Source organism: Microtus ochrogaster, chromosome 8 (assembly GCF_000317375.1).
Source record: "Microtus ochrogaster isolate Prairie Vole_2 chromosome 8, MicOch1.0, whole genome shotgun sequence".
Lineage (NCBI taxonomy): Eukaryota > Metazoa > Chordata > Mammalia > Rodentia > Cricetidae > Microtus > Microtus ochrogaster.
This window is the reverse complement of record NC_022015.1, coordinates 8,190,293-8,210,888: the sequence shown is the minus strand read 5'-3', so window position 1 is coordinate 8,210,888 and position 20,596 is coordinate 8,190,293. Positions and strand designations below refer to the sequence as shown.

At 39.7% G+C, this 20,596-nt stretch overlaps 1 protein-coding gene and 1 pseudogene across 1 annotated transcript in view; one reads left to right on the top strand and one right to left on the bottom strand.

Annotated features, from left to right (window-relative positions):
• The first annotated feature begins 732 nt into the window (after positions 1 to 732).
• Positions 733 to 20,596, top strand: part of Pik3c2a (phosphatidylinositol-4-phosphate 3-kinase catalytic subunit type 2 alpha) — a 106,255-nt gene continuing 86,391 nt past the window's right edge. Inside the window, exon 1 of the mRNA XM_026781265.1 lies at positions 733 to 858. The gene's annotated coding sequence lies outside the window, so the exon portion shown is untranslated. The remainder of the gene's footprint in view (positions 859 to 20,596) is intronic.
• On the bottom strand, positions 17,978 to 20,556 carry LOC101997150 (annotated as a pseudogene).

The following is a 20,596-nucleotide window of genomic DNA, read 5'->3' as shown; positions in this document are numbered from 1 at the left end:
CTCAATAGTTACCGGCTGTCCGTCCTCTTTTGCAATCCGTAAAACGGGAATAATTTCCCCATCTGCTTCACTTGTGAACCAGACAGCAGAGGGCTAAACGCTTTACAAGTACAATTCCATTCGATGCTCACGAGAGAGGTATGATTACTCCGGGGCCCGGGTGTGCTGTCTGGCCGAGCGCTGTTATTATCAGGCTGCCTTCCTCACCTGGCCCCGGCAAGGCTGTCAGCAAACAGCGACGTGAGGACGCCGCACGCGTTCAGCCTTTTACGGGACCCACGTGATGAGCTGCTAATTACAAACTTCGAAGCACCTGAACGTCCGCGATAACTGCTGGAGGGAATGAAAGATTTCGCCTTGACTGTTTACTTCTGCCTTCCAATCCAAACTCATCTCCCAGCGGCCTGGGGCCAAGATCGCAAAGCCCGCAGCCGCAAGCCAGAGATCGTCGGCGCGCAGGGCTGAGAGAGGGCCGGGGAACAAAGGGCGCCTGGGAGCCCGAGGCGGGCCAGGGGGTCCCAGAAACCAAAGAGGCCCCAGGCCGTGACAGGACACCCATTCCCCGGGGCAACCAGTCCAGCCCGCAACCTCCCCGCTGCTGCTGCCTTGCGGCCCCGCCTGTGCCCCGCCCACTGCCTCAGGTAGGCCGCCTGCACCAGCCAATCGTCAGGCGCCCAAGCCCGGGGGCGGTGCTTGTACCATCGGAAGTGACGTGCGGTGCTCGGCTGGCCGCGGAGTCAGTCGAAGCTCTCCTCGGCGGCCGGTTGAGCCAGCTGAGGCGGGGGCAAAACATGGCTCGGACCTTGGAAGGCACGAAGGCTCGGGTTGCGGTGGAGACCGAAGCTCCCGCAGCGTGAGGTGAGGGGCAGCGGGTGCGTGTGGAGCGAGGCCTGGCGCTGCGCGGCCGCCGAGGGACTCGAGGGGAGGGACCGCGGCCGCGGTGCCCCTTGGTCGCTCCATCCTCTCTGGCTCGTTCCTCGGGGCCCGTCCCCCACCCGGCGGTCGCCAGCGCCCCGCGCCAGGCCCCTTTGTCGCCAGCCGCTGGGCGCCGCTGTCCCTCAGGGGGAGGGGAAGCCACCCTACGGTCCCCGGGACAGTGAGGGAGCTGCGGCAGCGGGTCCCAGGCTCCGCTCCGGACTTTTCTGGAGAGTAGCTTGAACTTCTGCTATGGCCTCTTCCTCCTCCTCGCCCAGCTCTGTCTTTGGAGCCTCGGGTGGTTCTTTTTCTTCTCCTGGGATCCTTCACCCCCTTACCTTAAAACAAAACTCCGGAACCTACTTGCTTTGGGAATGCAAGAATATTTATGTGGATTTAACTCACCGTCTTTCTGAGAAGGCATTAGAGTGACTGCGAACAAGAAATAATTGAAGAGGAGAGTGCCCACGGTAGTTCTTTCCCTGTGTTGTCCTGATAGAAGGCGAAGTTCCAATTATTATACTTTTATTTTAGACAGTAGGTGTTTGAAGGAAGGCTTCCCTGTTTGAACGAGATTACTTGTTAAAGAGGTACCCCAAATCTTTCCAGGTGGGTGTCAGGAGGAAAACTGCCTTGGGGAAAATTATTGAATGCATTGGATCATCACAAGCCACAAGAACAGGAGGGGGAAAAAAAAAGCTAGTCTTAGAGGGTTAGTGCAGTAGCATCCGGGAGGAGAGGCTGCACAGAGGTCCTGGTACACTGATTCCAAGGAAGACTTTGTACTCTTGCCTCCCTGATGATGGTTCGGTCTCCACGAGAAACTGTTGAGCAGCCGCGCCGACGTTGGAGTCGGTGTGGTCATGCACGGTTACAAACCACACTGAAGTGCCGTGGTTGAGATTTTCAAATCTTGGTAGCCGGCTGCGGGTTTGACAGTCAGTGTTTTGGGCACTGAAAAGCACTGTGATCGATACAGAGATGTTTGTTAACTCAAACGTAGTTCCAAAGTGATTTTAACATAGGTACAAAATATAAACAGAGCTTCCACACATTCCATCTGCGTTGGCTAACTTAATTCAAAAGCGGTTTGTCTTGGGAAAACGTCTGTTGTCTTGGGCATGGTGGTGCACTCTGTAATCGCAGTGCTTGCCTGCACCACAGAGCTGTGGTAGGAGGGTCAAATTTAAGACCAGCCTAGGCTACCTAGTGAGACACTGTCAATTAATAATAATAGGAAATTTTCTGTTATAATTTGTTTTGTGTCCATGTTACTTGCAGCTTAATTTGCAGTCACACTTTAATGGTCTCAGTCTTTTTTCAGTTTCAGAGAGCTTAAAGTTGGGCATATTTGCTTTCAGGATTTTAGAAACAACTTTCTGTAGTCAGCTGTGTATTGAGTGTGTGGTTCTTTGTTGCCTCTTCTATTTAGAGCTCCAAATTTTCCATTCAGTTTAATGTTGCTGTGTACATTTCTGTGCCCAGGAGTAAGACTGGCACATTGTTTTGAATGTAACAAGTTAACAAATTAGTAAATTTGTGCCTCAAGAGAGCCTGATTTCTAAGAGCTCAGCGTTCTTATCAGAGCACCAGACTAACCCCTGAGATCAGGAGAGGTGCAGAGCACTTTCTTAAAATGCTTTAGTAATGCACTTGGAGAGATGAGCCTGAGCTACAGGAGACCCTGTCTCCAAAGACAAAAACAAAGCAAAATGACAAAGTTTTGTGAGCTGGGCATGTAGCTAAGAGTTAGTGCTTGCTTACCACAAGGCTCTGGGTTTGGTTCTCAGTACTTTCAGAATGAATTGGAATTTATCTTGCTTTGATAAGACAACTTAATCTTTTTTTTTTACTAATTTATCATATTTCCAAAAGAAATTTAAGACAAGCAAATGATGGTGTTTTAGTATGCTGCATTTACAGAATTTGGTGATTTGTTTAATCTGAACAGCCCACCTCCCCAGTACTAGGGACTGAACCCAGGGCCTAAACAAGGCTCTACCACTGAGCCAGATCTGCTTTAGTTTGGTGGTTTCATTTGATAGTTGTAACTGAGTTGGGCCACAAACCCACCCTAAGAAACTGGGGAATGAGGAGAGGAGAGAAAGTAGAAGTTGTTGTCTTGTCTCCCTGACAGTTTAACAAGTTCTAACACTGTGGTTATAAGGACAGTGGTGGATTCAGCTGTTAAGAAGGATGTGATCAGTCCGGGAAAATGAAGGGATGCTCAAATTGAGGCTTACAGAATGAGTTCTCTCTATTAATGAGGACAGAATGGGTAAAAGTAATCAGGTTCTAAGCTCTTTCCCATTACCTCCAAGTGGTAAGGTAATTGAGAAAAGTCTCAATAACTCTGGTATTTATTTGATAACATTCATATTAATTTTTTTTTAGTGGAAATCATGGTCTCACTAGAAATACTGTCCCAGATAGGTGTCTTGTACATTATACATAGGATTCTGGTTGAGGCTAAAAGAAACCTCTTAGGTGGGAGTCGCAGTTTTGTTTGTTTGCTTGCTTGCTTGCTTTTGTCGTTGTTTTGAGACAGGGTCCCTCTGTGTATACCTGGCTAACCTGGAACTCACTTTGTGGATCAGGCTGACCTTGAACTCATGGAGATTAAAGGTGACGCGCACCACCACAACTGGCTGTGGATCTTTATTTTGTGCATTTATGTATGCCCTGTTTCTTTTTTTTTTTTGCAATGTTATTTCTTGATTTAAAATTTCAATTTCTTGCTGGGTGGTGATTGGCGCATGCCTTTGGTCCCAGCACTCGGAAGGCAGAGGCAGGCAGATCTCTGTGAATTCGAGGCCAGCCTAGTCTACAAGAGCTAGTTCCAGGACAGGCTCCAAAACCACAGAGAAACTCTGTCTCGAAAAACAAAAAAAAAAATTTCAATTTCTTGTCAGGTGGTGGTTGGCACATGCCTTTAGTCCCAGCACTAGGAAAGCAGAGGCAGGCGGATCTCTGTGAATTCAAGGCCAGCCTGGTCTACAAGAGCTAGTTCCAGGACAAGCACCAAAAACTATGGTGAAACCCTGTCTCGAAAATCCAAAAAAAAAAAAAAAAATTCAATTTCTTATATGTATGTAATATACTTTGATATTTCCACCCCCTCGCCCTTTTACTCTCTTTTATTTCTTTCCAGTGAACCTCTTCTTTCTCCCAACTACTTTTATGTTCTCCTTTTTCCCTTTTGTGGAAAATTTTAATTAGGGTGTCTGCATGAGTTTAGATGGATGGTTATTTACTTGAGCAAAGGCTGCTAGCCAGGGGTTGCACCACTGGGGAATATGACTTCCCCAATCCTAGCAACCATTCCTATAGCTCCTTGGGAGTAGGGTGGTCATGGTGGAATGTTAATGGACCTGGTACATACAGGTCTTGTAGCATTGCTTCTGTGAGTAATGGGTGCAGCAGCCATGTCATGTCCCATGGCCTCTGAATCTGCTTCTGCCTCCAGGTTCCTTCCCTGTTTGAGTTCCTGTCCTGTCTTCTTTCAGTGATGAACAGTGATTTGGAAACAAAAGCTGAAACCCTTTCCTCCCCAATTTGCTTATAGCAATAGTAACCCTAAGACAACAGCAATGCCACTATTGCACCAGTGGACACATCTTAGCTGCAAGGTTGGTATTATATATAGCTTACAGGATCCACAGCAAAGTAAGACTTTCTCTTCTGATAACCTGCATAACACCTCCTGACACAGTAAAAGAACGGTAGGCAGCTCAGTTGTAGCTTGATTTCTGTATGTCCCGCAACCAGATGTGTTTGGTGTTTTCAGCAAGTGTCTTATTACCTAGTTCTGGTTGGTAACCAAGAGCAATAGCAATAGCCTGAATGGGGGATGTGGTGGGGACTTCCTTATCCAACATTCTTACTAAGGGGTATTGTATACCATCCCTAGACTAGGGTTTTTTTGTTTTTAATTTTTTGGAACATTACCCACTCGGGGTCTTTCTGTGTAGCCCTGGCCTGGAATTTGCCATGTAGAGAAGCTTCAAACTCACAGAGATCTGCCCTCCTCTGCCTCCTGACTGCTGGGTTTACAGGCGTGTGCTACCATGCCCAGACTATATGTTGTTCTGATGAGATGTATACAGAGATATTCTGACAGTTATAATGGAAATAAATGCAGCTGTGAACTACTTTCTGAATTTCTTTTTGCTTTTGTATGTAGTACCTCATGACGCCTATGTTGGCTTTAGACTGTGACTGAGGAGGACCTTGAAGTCTGGCTCCTCCTGCCTCTATCCACCAAGTGCTAGGATGACAGACACTACCATAGCCCACCTTAGATTTCTTAAAAATTTAAATTTAGCGATTTGGGTGTAAAATAAGTGAAATTTTAAAATAATTTCTAAAAAGATTTGAGTGTAATTTTTTGACTTAGTTATTGATATTTATCTCTTAACTTTGAGAATACATTAAATATTATTTAATCAACATCTTTAGTGTTAAACAGTAATGCTTTCTGTACATCTTACTGTGAAATGGGGTCTTATAATTTAGTTCAGATTGGCCCAGAACTCACTACGTAGGCCAGATTGGCCTTGACCTCAGTGGTAGTTCTCCTGCCCCAGCCCTCCAAGTGCTACATTATAGACATGAAGCACCATATCTACTCTTTAGTGTTGAGATCCAGTCTTGTTACACAATTAAGAATGTCCTGGAACTTTGCTGGCTGCCTCAGCCTCCTAAGTGCATGGAATTACAGGCTTAACAGTTACAGTATAGAAAGAATCAAATAGTATATAATGTTTAACTTTATTTGCTATACATTGAGATTTATTAGAAACAGATACTAATAGTTCAGGACAGTGGTTCTCAACCTGTGAGTCGCAGTGACCTTGTAACTGGGTTCACCTAAGACCATCAGAAAACACAAATATTACGTTATGATTTATAACTAGCGAAACTATAGTTATGAAATAGCAATGAAAATAATTTTATGGTTGGGGTCACCACAACATGAGGAATTGTATTAAAGGGTCACAGCATTAAGAACCACTGACTTAGACCAACAATAATAAAAAAGCCTATGTTTGCATTGATTGTTGATTATAGCTTAACTAATATTTTTGTCCCTCAAGACCTTATTATTCAAATAAATAGTAAATATTCTTGTTTTCTCGGAGAAGAAAATGAGACCTAAATATATTTAACTTATATAACTTAGTGTCTAGAACACACTGCTTGAATCCAGGTCCTATAGTGCTGGCCCAGTGTTCTTTTCATTGTGTTTCTTAAGTTGGTGTCTTAATGTTTACATGTGTAAAATATAGCACAGTTTTGGAGTGTTTATTAAAGGATGAGCAAGTTTATAGTCCAACCTGAGAGACCACTTATAATCCATATGGTAATATTTTTCCGAGATTGGGTCACAGAGTCCAGGCTGACTTCTGTGTGTACACACAATAAGGTCACAGATCACAAATGACCTTGAACTCTTGATCGGTACTGCTTATACTTCCCAGGTGTGTACACCTGCCTGTGTAGTTAGTCAATTTTTCTTTCCCCCCCTTTTTTTCTCTCCCTCTTTTCCTTCTTTCCTTCCTTCCTTCCTTCCTTCCTTCCTTCCTTCCTTCCTTCCTTCCTTCCTCCCTCCCTCCCTCCCTCCCTCCCTCCCTCCAACCTATCTACCAAGAAATCCTCTCATAGTGTAGCCTATGCTGGGTTTGAACTTAGAGTAATCCTACTGTTTCAGCCTCATGAATATTAAGAGTTACATTGTGGACCACTACTTGTCTAAGAAATTGTCATTAAAGTTCCACTGTGTAATAAGCAAAAGCACAACCTTCTTTCAAAGTATATGAAAATGAATAGGAGATCAGTGGTAGTAATGCTTTCTGGTGAGGAGGGACTAGAGCATGAGTGATTTTGTTTCAAAAAAATGCAGTCTTAATTAGGAATCAGGAAAATACTTCTTTCAAATGTTCTATTTTCAGTTTGGGAGAGTAAGTAAACATGTATGCTCTTCCTACAAGATAAGCTCTGACGGAGACCTAACTATTCTTAGAAACAAAACCACAGTGCAGTGAGTTGCATTGGTTTATTTATTAAGTCACCTTATCTATGTTCATAATAGAATTTATGACTGTTCTGATAAACACTTTATAGTTTAATGTATAAATCTGTTTTAGACTAAAGTGCTAAGTGGAAAAGGGTGCTTTTTAGTTCCAGGGAATACACAATTTGTACTTTTTTTTTCCTTTGGAGGATGTGGGAGACAGATTCTCAGTGGTATCTATCCCAAGGTAGACTTGAACTCCCTCAAATCCTTCTGCCTCAGTATCCAGATGCTGGAATTACAGGTGTTTACCTGGCTTGGAATGACCACTTTTGTCTGACTAAACCTCCCCTTCCTTTTTTGCATGCTAGAATACTAGGGGCATGCTCTGCCATCGAGTTCTTAGACTAGGATTCTATGCATATTGAAATGCTTGACAGAGCTTGACTTTTTATTTTTTGGTTTTTCTTTGTTTTTTGAGTTGGCCTTGAACTCACAACACTCCTCCTGCCTTGTAAGTGCTAGGTTTACAGATGTGAACCACCAACACCTACTAACTGCAGTTGATTTTCTTTTTCTAGTCATAGTTACTGGGGTATGTTTTAAATATAAAATCCGAAAACCCATCCAACTAGAAATCTGTGCATAAAGTGAACACTTTATGGAGTATGGAAAATAGCAGTCCCAGAACTAGTACCACAGCAGCTAAGACAAAGAAATGTAGGGCTGGGGTTCTGGCTCTTTCTAGAGTGCCTGCCTAGCATGCGTGAAGCTCTGGGATTAGGCTAGGTGGCTCACACCTGTAGTCCTAGTGCTCAACAGATAGGGCAAGTAGATCAGAAGGAGTTCATGGTTATCCTTTGCTACTTAGTGTAGTAAGTCTGGGCAACCTGAGCTACATAAGGATCCTTTCAGCAAAAAGAGAGGAGAAAGAAAGAAGAAAGGTTGTGTTTGTTTTGTGTTAGAATCTACTTTTGTAGATTAGGCTGGCCTTGAACTTCTTGATCCTCCTGCCTCTGCCTCTTGGGAGCTAGGATTAAGAGCAAGTATGTGGACCTAGATTCAGTGGGTACATGGTACTGGGACTTGAACTCGGGGACTTGTACCTACTAGATAAGAACTCTGCCACTGCACTATACCCCCAAGTCAGACTCAACCTCTCTGTCTCTGTCTCTCTCTCTCTCTCTGTCTCTCTCTCTCTCTCTCTCTCACTCTCTCTCTCTCTCTCTCTCACACACACACACACACACACACGGAGAGAATCTTTGCTTATTTATAGTTTAGTAGTAGTATTAGTTAGAATGTTGTCTATCACCACTGTCTATTTCAGAAGACTTTTATCACTGTAAAATAAAACTCTGAGCATTAAGCAGTAACTATTCCATCCTCCCAGCCCCTGCTTTCCTTAATAACCATTACTCTACTTTTTGTCTGAATTTTCCTATTCCAGATATTTCCTGTAAGTGGAACTATACCATATTTGTTTGGCTGTTTTATTTCATTTAGTAAAGTGTCTTTAAGGATCATCCATAGTGCAGTATTTGTTGTTACTTTTTATAACTAGATAATATTCTGTTCTATGTCTTTACCACATTTTGTATATCAGTTCATTGATGGATACTTGGTTATTTCCATCTATCCATTGGATATTGTAAATAATGACACTTATACTAAGATTGCATACTGTTTGGTAAGCATAGTATCCTTAACACAGATTGATGTGTAAATATAAGTATCTGTTTCCAGTTCTTGTGAGTGGGAGTAGAATTGCTGGTTCAAACAATAATTATGATTACATTTTAGATGAAGCACACAAAAGTGTTTTTCAGAGTGGCTGCACCATTTTGCATCACTTATTAGCAAAGTATGAGAGTTTCAGTTTCTTCATATATTTGCTACCACTTCAAATTTTCCATTAAAAATATTATAGTCATCAAGTAGGTTTGAATTGTGTCTGGTTGTGGTTTTGAGTTACATCTCCCTTCTGACTACTATTACTCAGCATCTTTTCGTGGGCTTGGACTTCTTAGTGTTGGGAGCATTTTGATGCTCGTTTCAGCATTTGAACACAAATACACACACACACACACACACACACACACACCTATATGCAAACATATTCTTCATGTATGCTAGGTAAGCACATTCTCAGCTTGGCTCAGGTTTTTGTTATTACTGTTCCTTACTTTGTGATTCTTAGTTGTGTTTCTCAGTTTTAATTTTTCTCCTCTTAAGCCATGTTGAAAATAGAAGCATATACTACCATAACACTTAGCACAAAAGATTTACTGTTATTTGTCATGTTGAAATTTCAGTAACGTCAAGGTATATTCAATGATTCATGTCAAAAGAATGAACAGTAAAGTAGTCCAAAGTTCAGCAATTATCTCCACCAAATACTTCTGTTGTGAAACCAAGTTAGAGTGCAGACTTTGTGGTCAGCATGTTGCCTTTTAGAATGAGTTTTTTTCTATGACCTCTGTCTTCTCTTCATTGACCCCTCCCACTCATATGCAATAAGACTCAATAGACTCCTGTCTAGACACAGAAGGTTGTTGTGGCTGTATCCTGGATGTTTAGAGTGTTGCTCTTAAGGGCTGAGAGTGGAACAGTGATTAGTGTGTATTCGGTTACTTTTTGCTTTTGCCAAGATAGAAGACTTTAGTTCTTTATTAATATAACTGTACAAAGCATTTTAAATATTAAAACTATGGACTGGCAAGATGACTTAGTAGGTAAAGGAACTTGCCACCAAACCTGACAACATGAGTTGAATCCCTAGGAGCCTTGTGGTGAAAAGAGAGAACCAACTCAAAAAGTGCTGTGGCATGAGCTCCCCTACACACCTCATACACACAATAAGAATATAATAATAATAATAATAATAATAGTTTAAATAAAATAAAGACAGGTAGGAATAGTTTCCTCCCACTCCATTCTTGAACTTTCATGCTCCTCTCTTGACAGTTCATGTGGCGAGCACTTTACCCACTCAGTCATCTCACTGACTGACCTGGCAGGGACTGAAGCTCTGGAAATTCTTACCTGCTTTTTCTTCCTTTTGAGACAGTGTTACACTATGTGGGCCTGGCTGGCCTGGAACTCTCTAGGTGGAGCAAACTGGCATTAAAATCATAGTGTGTCTCTTGAGTGCTGGAATTAGACAAGTGTGAGACACCATGCCTGATTTTTTCTGTCTTTAAGATCATGAAGAATCTTGGGGAAGCTCTTCTTAGTTTTCCCATGCCTTATTTGTTTTCACTGACTAAAAATAACATCTGTTTCCCCAATCTAAATGATTTTTTGTTTTTTCTATTTCACTTGCTAGCTAAACTTAGCATGTTCCATTTAAATCGAACCACTTCTAATACTTCCACTGCTACCATCCTTACTCCAAGTCATAGTTAATCCCCTAATTTTATTTATCTGCTTATTTGTCTCTTGGGTCTCCCTATTTCCCGCCCTCTTTTTGCCAAGACACCGACAGCCTTTTCGTGCTAGGCAAAGCTCTCTACTATTGAGCTACATCCCAAGCCCTCAATTTTTTGTTTTTCATTCCATTTTCTACAGAACAGTAGGGATTTTTTTGAACAGTATAAATTCTTGTGCATAGAGTCTTTCTCTGTCTTCCTGTTACACTGATAAGTACAGTAGATAAGTACATCACACACTCTTATTGTCAGATTTTCCGAGGTTCTTTGAAGGAGGGCAGGGGGGTTTGTTACGTAGTCTTAGTGATTGAACACCTTTTTCTTCCGTTTTGAGGCTAGACATTGAGCCCAAAGCCTATAGCCTCAGCTAACTTGGTCTCCATCTTTTTCAAAAACATTTCATCAGATCTACAGAGTAAAATTAAGTTTGTTTCAAATGAAAACATACATTGTGTCCGTAAGGCAGAAATACTACTACACATTTATATCAGTTTGGAGGAAAGAATTAAAATTTGCAAATCAAGTTTGATGTTGAAATGTTAATGTTTGAGTAAATCTTACTATTCGATGCATAACCACTTCATTTACTTGAAAAATTGGTTCCCTGAGAGCTGACATGCCTAATCAAAGCTGAAGTGCAACTAGGATAAGAACCCAGTAATCAGTCTCAATGTCAGTCAGTCCCCTTCCCCATCCTCCCCCTTCCTCCTCTCACAGAATCCTACTTTCTCATAGGCATCTCACTCTATTTCACTGTTGGACTCATGGCAGTCCTCCTTTCTCAGCTTCCTCACTGCTGAGATTACAAATGGGAGCCTCTATGCCAGTGGTTCTCAGCCTTCCTAATGCTGCTATCCTTTAATCCTTTTCCTCATGTTGTAGTGATCCCCAGCCATAAATTTGTTTGTTGGTACTTTATAACTGTTATGTTGCTACTGTTGTGAATTATAATGTAAGTACCCGTGTTTTCTGATGGTCTTTGGCAACCACTGTGAAGGGATTGTTCAACATACCCACACATACCCTCAAAAGGGTTGTTACCCATAGGTTGAGAACAATTGCTCTATGCCCTGCTGTCAGTTTTATTTGGTTCTTTGTAGTTGTCTGTTATAAGTGTTATATAATATATGAGCCAAGTACTGAATGTAGTAATATAGCTTATTATAAAAATCTAGTACTATTCTGATTTATATTGATCTAGCGTATTTTTTCCTGATTCTCTACTTGATTTTATTTCTAACAAAGTTGAATAAAGAATAATAGAGTATAATACACTGTTCATATTTAAAATGTGCACTTCGGTATGCTTTGAAGTATATGCTCACAAGTGAGACTGTCACCCCGATCTAGAGTATTTAAAAGTTTACATAGATCTACTCAAACTGCAAATAAATAAATAGATAAATAACTTTGGAGAAGAACCATGACATATCAGCAAAATATGGATTCTGCACACTGACATGATTCTATAGATCTCTGTTGTCAGCCTCACTAACCAGCTTATCCTGTCTCTAGAAAGTCTTGCTTCTTGTCTTTCTGTATTTCAGATCTGCCTTACTGTCTTTATTATTATCTCACCTCTGAAGGCATAATGGACATAAGACTGCCCTCGTGTTAAACATGAACTGCACATTGAAAAGCAGAGTTAGTTACTCATACCACCCTTAGGCTTGACATCTGTTAGGATACATAAAACTTACTGAATGTTGTTATCCTTGTGGTTAATGGTTTATTATGGGGAGAGGATAGATTAAAATCAGTCAAGGAAAAGAACATATTTTGGAACAAAGTCCAGGAGTGTTCCCAACGTGGAACTTGTGGTAGGTTTTTCCCTGTGACATCCAAATATGTTGTGCTTGCGGTATCCATGTGTACAGTGTACATGAAGTTTAGCAGCCAGGGATTCTCACATGAGTTGCAGGGACCATATTTTTTTTTTCTCAGTATGTCTTCATTACATTGTCGTAGTTGGTAGAGTACCCGTATGATTGAACTCAGTCTCTGGGTTGAATTCCAATCACACTATCAGGCATGTTTTCCCTATCATGTTGGTCATTTTTTTGTGGCCAGTTGCACTAAGCAATGACATTCCTACCAGATATGCCAAAATAAACTTCTTTTTGGGCGAGGCTAAATTATTTATACAGTGTATAAAATTACAGCTTACTTCCAGTCAGGCATGGTGACTAGTGCCTATAATTCACTCAGGAAGTGGTGGCAAGAGAATCAGGAGTTCAAGGCGAACCTGAAATACATGAGATAAACACAACTCTCCACAAACAACCCTTTACTTCCTTAAAGAATGTACCATCTATGTAATAAATTGATTTGATGCTAACTTCACACATATTACTAAGGGAGTTACAGGTAGTTGTGAGCTACTTGACATGGATGTATTGGATATCATAATTTCTCTTTAGGGACTGAATTCCAGTTCTTTGCAATAGCAGTGCATACTCTTAATTGCTAAGTCATTTCTCTAGCCCTGTAGGTATAATTTAATGATTTTTTTAAAATAAGGACTCACTATGTAGGCTAGGTTGACCTTGAACTTACACAGCTCTGCCTCTCCCTTCTGAGTGCTGGTATCAAAAACATGTGCCACTACACTTGGTCTGAATGAGTGTGTGTGTGTGTGTGTGTGTGTGTGACAGATTGTGTCATGTAATCCTGGCTATCTTAGAACTCTATATAGACTAGGCTGTCCTTCAACTCACAGAGATCATCCTGCCTCTCCCTCACAAGTGCTTTGATTAAAGGCATGAACTTTTAGCAGGATAAAATCTGTTTCTCAAAGTTGCTGAGGAGCTTTTAGATTTCCCTATGTGTTTTTTTTTTTTCCATTCCTTATCCTGTCTCTGTATTGTCCATTAGAGCGTTCCTGTATTTCATTATTATTCTTTTCCTCTTTTTGTTTCCTACTTGGATATTTTTGGGTCTCATGGTTTCTCCCTTTTCATTCTCTGCATTCTCTGAGAACAACATCAATTGCTTTCATGTCTTTAGGTCTTTAGATGTACAAAGATGTCACGCCATTATTTCTTTTTCTTACCTTACTGTACTGTCTAGAACTGGTTAAAATGTTGAATTAAGGTGGTAGTTAGCATTCTGCTTTTGTTTATGTTATGGTCATAAGGAAAATTGCAAGGTTTTCCATTAAGTGTGAGTTGCTGATACATTCACTAGAGGAAGGCGCTTCTGCTCATCCCATACTAACTACCATAAGTACATGTTTTGTTTAAAATATTTATTTTCTTTTAAATGTTTTGCTTTTGAGACAGGTTCTTATATAGCTGGCCTTGGACTCTGTTGTATATAGTTGAGAATACTGTGGTTTGAGTCCCAGCCTCCACATGGCAGTTAACGACTTTATATAATTCCCATGCTAAGGGGATCTAATGCTCTCTTCTGACTACCATAAGTACTGCATGCATGTGGTTGGTACACAGATATGCATGCAGTCAAAATAACTCATACACATAAAATAAAATAAATACATATCTGGAGGTGACCATGAACTCCTGACCTTCCCTCCACTTCCTGAGTTCTGGGATTGCAGGTTTGTGCTACCACACCAATTTTAATTTTTTTTTCCTGATCATTATTGTCAGATAGATTATTAGTTAATTAATAAATATTTATGTTACTGTTTTCTTCTCTGATCTTTATTAATCTCATCTATTTTACTGTAAATTTTTAAATTTTCTAAAATAGTTTTTTATTTTTCATCATTTCCTCATTCATAGGTTGGGGATATAGTTTGGTATACAGGTTTAGTATGGTTTAATTGCTATTGTCTCAATAAGAGGATGTGTATTGGGCATCTTTACTTTTTTGTGAACTGTTTATTCAAACTCTTCTATTTTAATACATTGTTATTGATTTTCCCCCTAATGATTCTGTGTTATATATTAGAAGGGTTAATTTCTGCTGTATGTTGTAAGTAGAAAATTTTTTCTTCTTGGGTTATTGCTTTCCACAGACATTTTATAATTAAACTCTATTTTGCTTTTCATCACTGAGAACAGTGCAGGGTGCATAGTATACATTTAGGAAACATCATTGAAATGAACATATAGTGTTTTCCTTTGTCATGATATTTATTTAAACCAGATTGGAGATATGACTGAGTGGTTAAGAGTATTTAGTATTCTTACAGAGAATCTGTTTCAGTTTCCAGCATCTTTATGGTAACTTACAATCATCTATAACTCCAATGCCAAGAGATCTGATATCTTCTGGCCTCTGTGGATACCAGGCATACAAACAGTACACATACATGTATGTATGTATGTTTGCAAGCATTCATACACACGAATAAAAATAAACCTTTTTAAAAATGTATGTACCTCAAACATGAAAATTTTATATGGTTTATAGGTTTTGAACCAAGCTAGGGAGACCTTCTGTATTCAGTGACTATACATAAACTCTGTTCTTGTCTTTTCTTATATTTAAATATATATTTACTTTTTGTTGTTTTGTTTTTGTTTTTCAAGATTGGTTTCTTTGTATCCTTGGCATCCTGGAACTCACTCTGAAGACCAAGCTAGCCTTGAACTCACAGAAATCTGCCTGCTTCTGCCTCCCAAGTGCTAGGATTTAAGTGTGCACCTCCACTGCCTATCTTTAGGGCGATGGTGGCGCACACCTTTAATCCCAGCACTCGGGAGGCAGAGGCAGGCGGATCTCTGTGAGTTCGAGACCAGCCTGGTCTACAGAGCTAGTTCCAGGACAGGCTCCAAAGCCATAGAGAAACCCTGTCTTGAAAAAACAAAAACAACAACAACAAAAAAATTATGGCTATGAGTTTTCACCTGCATGCCTGGTACCCTCAGAGACAAGAAGAAAGCATTGGATCCCCTAGAACTAGCATTAGAACTAGTTGTAAGTGACATGTGGGTTCTGGGAATTGAACCCAGGTCTTATGCAAGAGCAGCCAGTGCTTTTAACTGCTAAATCATCTCTCCAGCCACCACCTATAAGATGCGTTGATTGTGAATGCATTCTTTGTGTGTGGGTGTGTATATTTGTGTATGCATATGCCGAGGCCAGAATGTGTCACGAGCTGCCTTCTTTTCTCACTTTCCCACTTCTTTTAAGGAATAGGATTTTTTACTGAGCCTGTATCGAGTACCTTGTTTATGCTAGGTTGGCTGGTTAGCAAGCTTCTGGTGTCTGCTTGTCTCCACCCCAATGTTCTGGTTATAGGCATATGCTACCATGCTCAGTTTTTGTTGTTGTTTGGTTTGGTTTTGGTTTTATGAGGCAGGGTTTCTCTGTGTAGTCCTGGCTGCCCTGGATTTCGCTTTGTAGATCAGGCTAGCCTCCTGCTCACAGAGATCTGCCTGCTTCTGCCTCCCAAGTGCTGGGACTAAGGGCGTGTGCCACCATGCCCCACTCCATGCTCAGTTTTTATGTGGATGCTAGAAATTTGAACTCAGGTACTCTTGCTGAGCAAGCACTCTTACCCACTGAGCTATATCTCCAGCCATAAATACATTGTTTATGGAATGTTAATTTTACAATTCTAGAATATTGTTAATCAGAAGTTATATACTTTAAAAATACAAAAGTTAGGAAGAGGGCTAGAGATATAGCTTGGTGATAAAGCAACTGCCTCACTTGTCTTTGGTTTGATTTCTTGTGCTACAAAAAAAAATAGAATAAAATTTATAGTAAGTTACAAAAGGTAAGGTAGTTTTATGTAAAGACCATAATTATAGAGTTAAATGAAAAGAAAATCTGTTCTCTTCTCAAATAATAAACAGTTTAATGCTTTTCTGACTTGAGGAAAGAGAAGGCTGTTGGGAACTGTTTCATTATAATACATCCATTAATGTGCAGAAGGTATGATGTTTGTTTGCCTTTTTATTCCCTCGTTAAACCTTTTCTTCTAAACTGTGACCCTGGACTGTGCGCACATGTGACTAGTTTGCTGGGTACGCTGATGCAGGGCTGTAATCCCAGTAGCACTGACCTGTAATCTCAGCACCTGGAACAGAGAGGCAGGAGGATTAGAAATTCATCCTTAGCTACATAACATGTTCAAGTCCAGACTCTACTACATGAAACTTTGTATCAGAGAACCTAAAACAAAGGTAAAATAGTTCATTTGGGATGAGTAAGTATAAAATAAACATCAAATTTAAAAAATTCAGTACTTAAAAAAGAAAATACTAAATTTTATATTGATTATCTGTAATGTGATAATTTAGATACATTTGAATAAAATATATTGTTAAAGTGATTTCATCTATTTGTTATTATTAATATTAATTATTAATAAAATTGTTGAAAATATTAAATTTTCATTTAAATTCTATGCATTCCGTGTCTTCCATTTTATCTTTTTTTGTGACAAATTAGTGTTTAATACCAAAGTACTTGGCTGCTCTTTTTAGATGAGTTCTCCCTCCCCATGAATCAGAGATAGAATATTCTCTTTTCATCTATTGATATTTCAGTCTTAACAGAGATGAACACCTATTTTTAGTTCTCTGTTACCATATTCCATCTAGTTTTTAAGATAATTGTCTCTCCCTACTTATTCTAAACCCAACCATGTGATTTTTTTTTTTTTCAGTAAAGGGCAAATTGTTAATAAATGAGCTCTTTGCTTGATTTCTGTTTCCAATTTGAGCTTCTCTTTGATAAAAGGAAGAATATATCTGGTCACTAAAAATCTGATTGTAGAAGTGAGGAAAAATTGTTGCCCTCAGTGAAATGATAATGTGCTGGTCATTTGTTGATAGTAAATTGGCTGATAAGTTGTATGTGTTCTAACTAAATAGCAGTGTTGACTGCCGCATGATAAGACGGAAGCAGAACTTATCAGTGGAGAAAAAATAGTCCAAGATTGAGGAAGAAATTTAATATTTGTGATGGATAGGTTATGGTGATTTAAGCCTATACTGATTCCAGTTAATTTAAAAGTGTATCATGTAAATTAGTAGTGCTTGGATTCATTCCACACTTGCTACCTGCTATAAATTTATTTTTATTTTGCTTTTAAGATTTATTTTATGAGTATGAATGTTGTGTCTGCGTGTATGTATGCACACCTTGGAGATCAGAAGAGGGTGTTAGATCCCCTGGAACTGGAGATACAGATGGTTGTGAATCACCGTGTGAATTCTGGGAACCAAACCAAGGACTTCTGAAAGAGCAAGTGCTCTTAATTGCTAAGCCATTTTCCAAGCCCCTACCTGCTCTAACTTTAGGCATATCATATAACTGCTTATATTTCTTCATTTATGAACCAGAGATATTAGCAATAGGACTTTGTAAAATTTTCGAGGACTTTGTAAAAATTTCTAGTCGCTCACTAGAAGTTAGCTGATTAGGCTAGACTGACTGACCAAGGAACACCAGGGATCCGTCTACCTGCAACCACCTTCCCAATGCTAGGATCACAGGCTATGCAACCATGCCTTGGTTTTTACATAGATGCTGGAGATCAAACTTAAGCCCTCATGGCAAGCTCTTTACTGACTGAGCTGTCTTCCCAGGTTAATTTTATTTCTAATAATGGCTTAATTGGACCATATTATTGTCATATTAGAATAGTGTCTAGATTTTTTAAGTGATTTTTATTGTTTGAGTATTTAAGACATATTTATGCTACTAGAGCAGAGGCCATGGATGGCTCATACTTGCAATTGAGAGGAGATCTGCTTAGTTTTCTAATAACAAGCCAATGAAATTCGTCTGTCTTTCACAATCTGGCAGAATTTAATATTGCCATCCTTTCTGATCCTCAAGATGCTTTCTGACAGCAACTGCTTTCGTAATCAAATGGTAGAGATCCTCGGGAATATCAGGGGACTTTGGATTTAAGGATTCTTAAAATTTTATTGCCAGTTACAAAAAAGACCTGTGACACATCATGAGCCGCTCGAGATCACACCAAATTCTGGGGGTTTCAGGCTTCTCTTGGCTGGTTTGTAAGTCTGATCCTTGACACTGTCAGATAACACCTTCAGCCTGGTTGGGGACCTAGGCAGTAGAGCAGAGCCAACTGGGACAGGCCCCTCCAAGGCGCATGCTTGCAAACCGTGACGGCACCTGACAGCAAAGAGAATTGTGTCTGTTGTTGAACTACCACCCGTTGCTTCTTTATTTTCTTAGTTATCTTGTTACTTTAAGTTTTAAAAATTGTGTTTGTGTGTATGTGACAGAGTTAAGAAGACAACCTGTAAGAACTGGCTTTCTCTTCAGGAACTGACTTTTTTTTTCTTTCAGTCTTAGGGGTACTGATAACTCAGGTTGTCAGGTTTGGCTATAGTTGCCTTTACCCACTGGCCCTGTTTCTTACTGGGATTTCGTGGCTGTTCCCCCTTCCCCCAAGCTCTCTGGAACATCATCCTCCCATGTTTAGATAGTCAACCACACTTGACTAGGTATCTTGAATTGTTAAGATCAGAAAGCATTTAGGTGAGTAACAAGACTGACCTGTTTTATTTTTCCTGAAGTTTAAATTTAAATTGTAAATGAATGCACAGAATAATCAATGAGCTTTTAAATTAATTCCTTTGTTTTAGGGTATGCAAATGGTATCCAAAAGTTTGCTTGACTAATGTAATTGCCCTCTTTTAGAGAATTTTAAGTAGCTACAGCTTTTGTGATCAGCAAGGGGTTACCATTAAAGTTAGTAATAAATATTGCATTATATCTTTAATCTGACTTTTAATTTTTTAACTTTAAAATTAAAGTGGGGCTGGAGAAATGGCTCAGCGGTTAAGAGCATTGCCTGCTCTTCCAAAGGTCCTAAGTTCAATTCCCAGCAACCACATGGTGGCTCACGACCATCTTTAATGAAGTCTGGTGCCCTCTTCTGGCCTGCAGGCATACACACAGACAGAATATTGTACACATAATAAATAAATAAATAAATATTTTAAAAAATTAAAATGAGGCACATTGAAACATTTTTATTTACAAAAGATCATATAGCTACTTCCATCTTTCCTTCCTTCCTTATTAAATTAGGAGCTAGTGAAGTGGCTCAGTAATTTAAAAGCACTTTTTCCTGCCAAGAACCTGGGTTCCATTCCCAGCACCTTCATGGCTCTAACAACCAACCATCTGTGACTCCAGTTCTAGAGGACCCAATGTTTTTTCCCCAACCTCCATGGGTACCAGATATGCATGTGGTACACAGATATACATGCAGGAAAAACACTCATATGGATAAAAATGATGATGATGATGATGATGATGATAAAGTTAATAAGAATTAAAAATTTTATTATATATGTAAAGGTGTTTTTTATACATATATGTGTACTATTGTAAAACTTGATACATTCAGAGTGCCATAAAAGAGCATTGGATCCTCTGGAACTAGAGTTACACTTAGTTGTGAGTCATTGTGTTGGTGCTAGGAATTGAAGCTGGGTCCTCTAGAAGAGCAGCCAACGCTTTTAACCATTGAGCCATTACTCTAGCACTTCACGCCCATTTTTTTTGACAGGGTCCCATGATTTTTGTTTTTGTTTTCAATAAGAAAAATAAATTTTTTTCCTTACATAATTTATCCTAATTATAGTTTCCCCTCCCTCTGTTCTTCTTGTTCCTCCCCACTCCCCTCCCATCTGGATCACTCCCTTTCTATCTCTCATTAGAAAAAAAACATAAAATATGATAAGATAAAAACTGTCACATCAGGGTTGGACAAGACAAAGAAACAGAAGAAAAAGAGCACACGAATCACAGGACAGTCTCATGCTAACCCAGATTGGCCTTGAACTCATATGCAGCTGAGGATGATCTTGAATTCTTGATTCTTCTGCCTCTGTCTGGAGTGTTTGTCTTAATCAGAAATGTATATTTTTTCATTTACTGCTTAGGAGGTTTAAACTAATTTTTTAAAGGATAAGTATAGTATTGATTTAACTGCAAATAAATTAAATAGAAGTATAATCAAAACTGTAGACATATTATTCTTTGGACTGCCAGCTCACAAAAAACATGGAGACATTAATTATGAAAGCTCAACCTTAGGCTTGTTTCTAGCTAGCTCTTATAACTTAAATTGACTCATTTCTGTTCATCTATATCCTGCCATGTGGCTCATACTTCCTCCTGCATGTCATGTTTTCTCTGCCTTTGACTGACCACTCTACCTTTCTTTTTCCCAGAACTCTCTCTGTCTAGAAAGAAGTCTTGCCTGTATACCTCCTGCCTACTGGCCATTTAGCCTTTTATTAAACCAATCACAGTGACAGTGTAATCA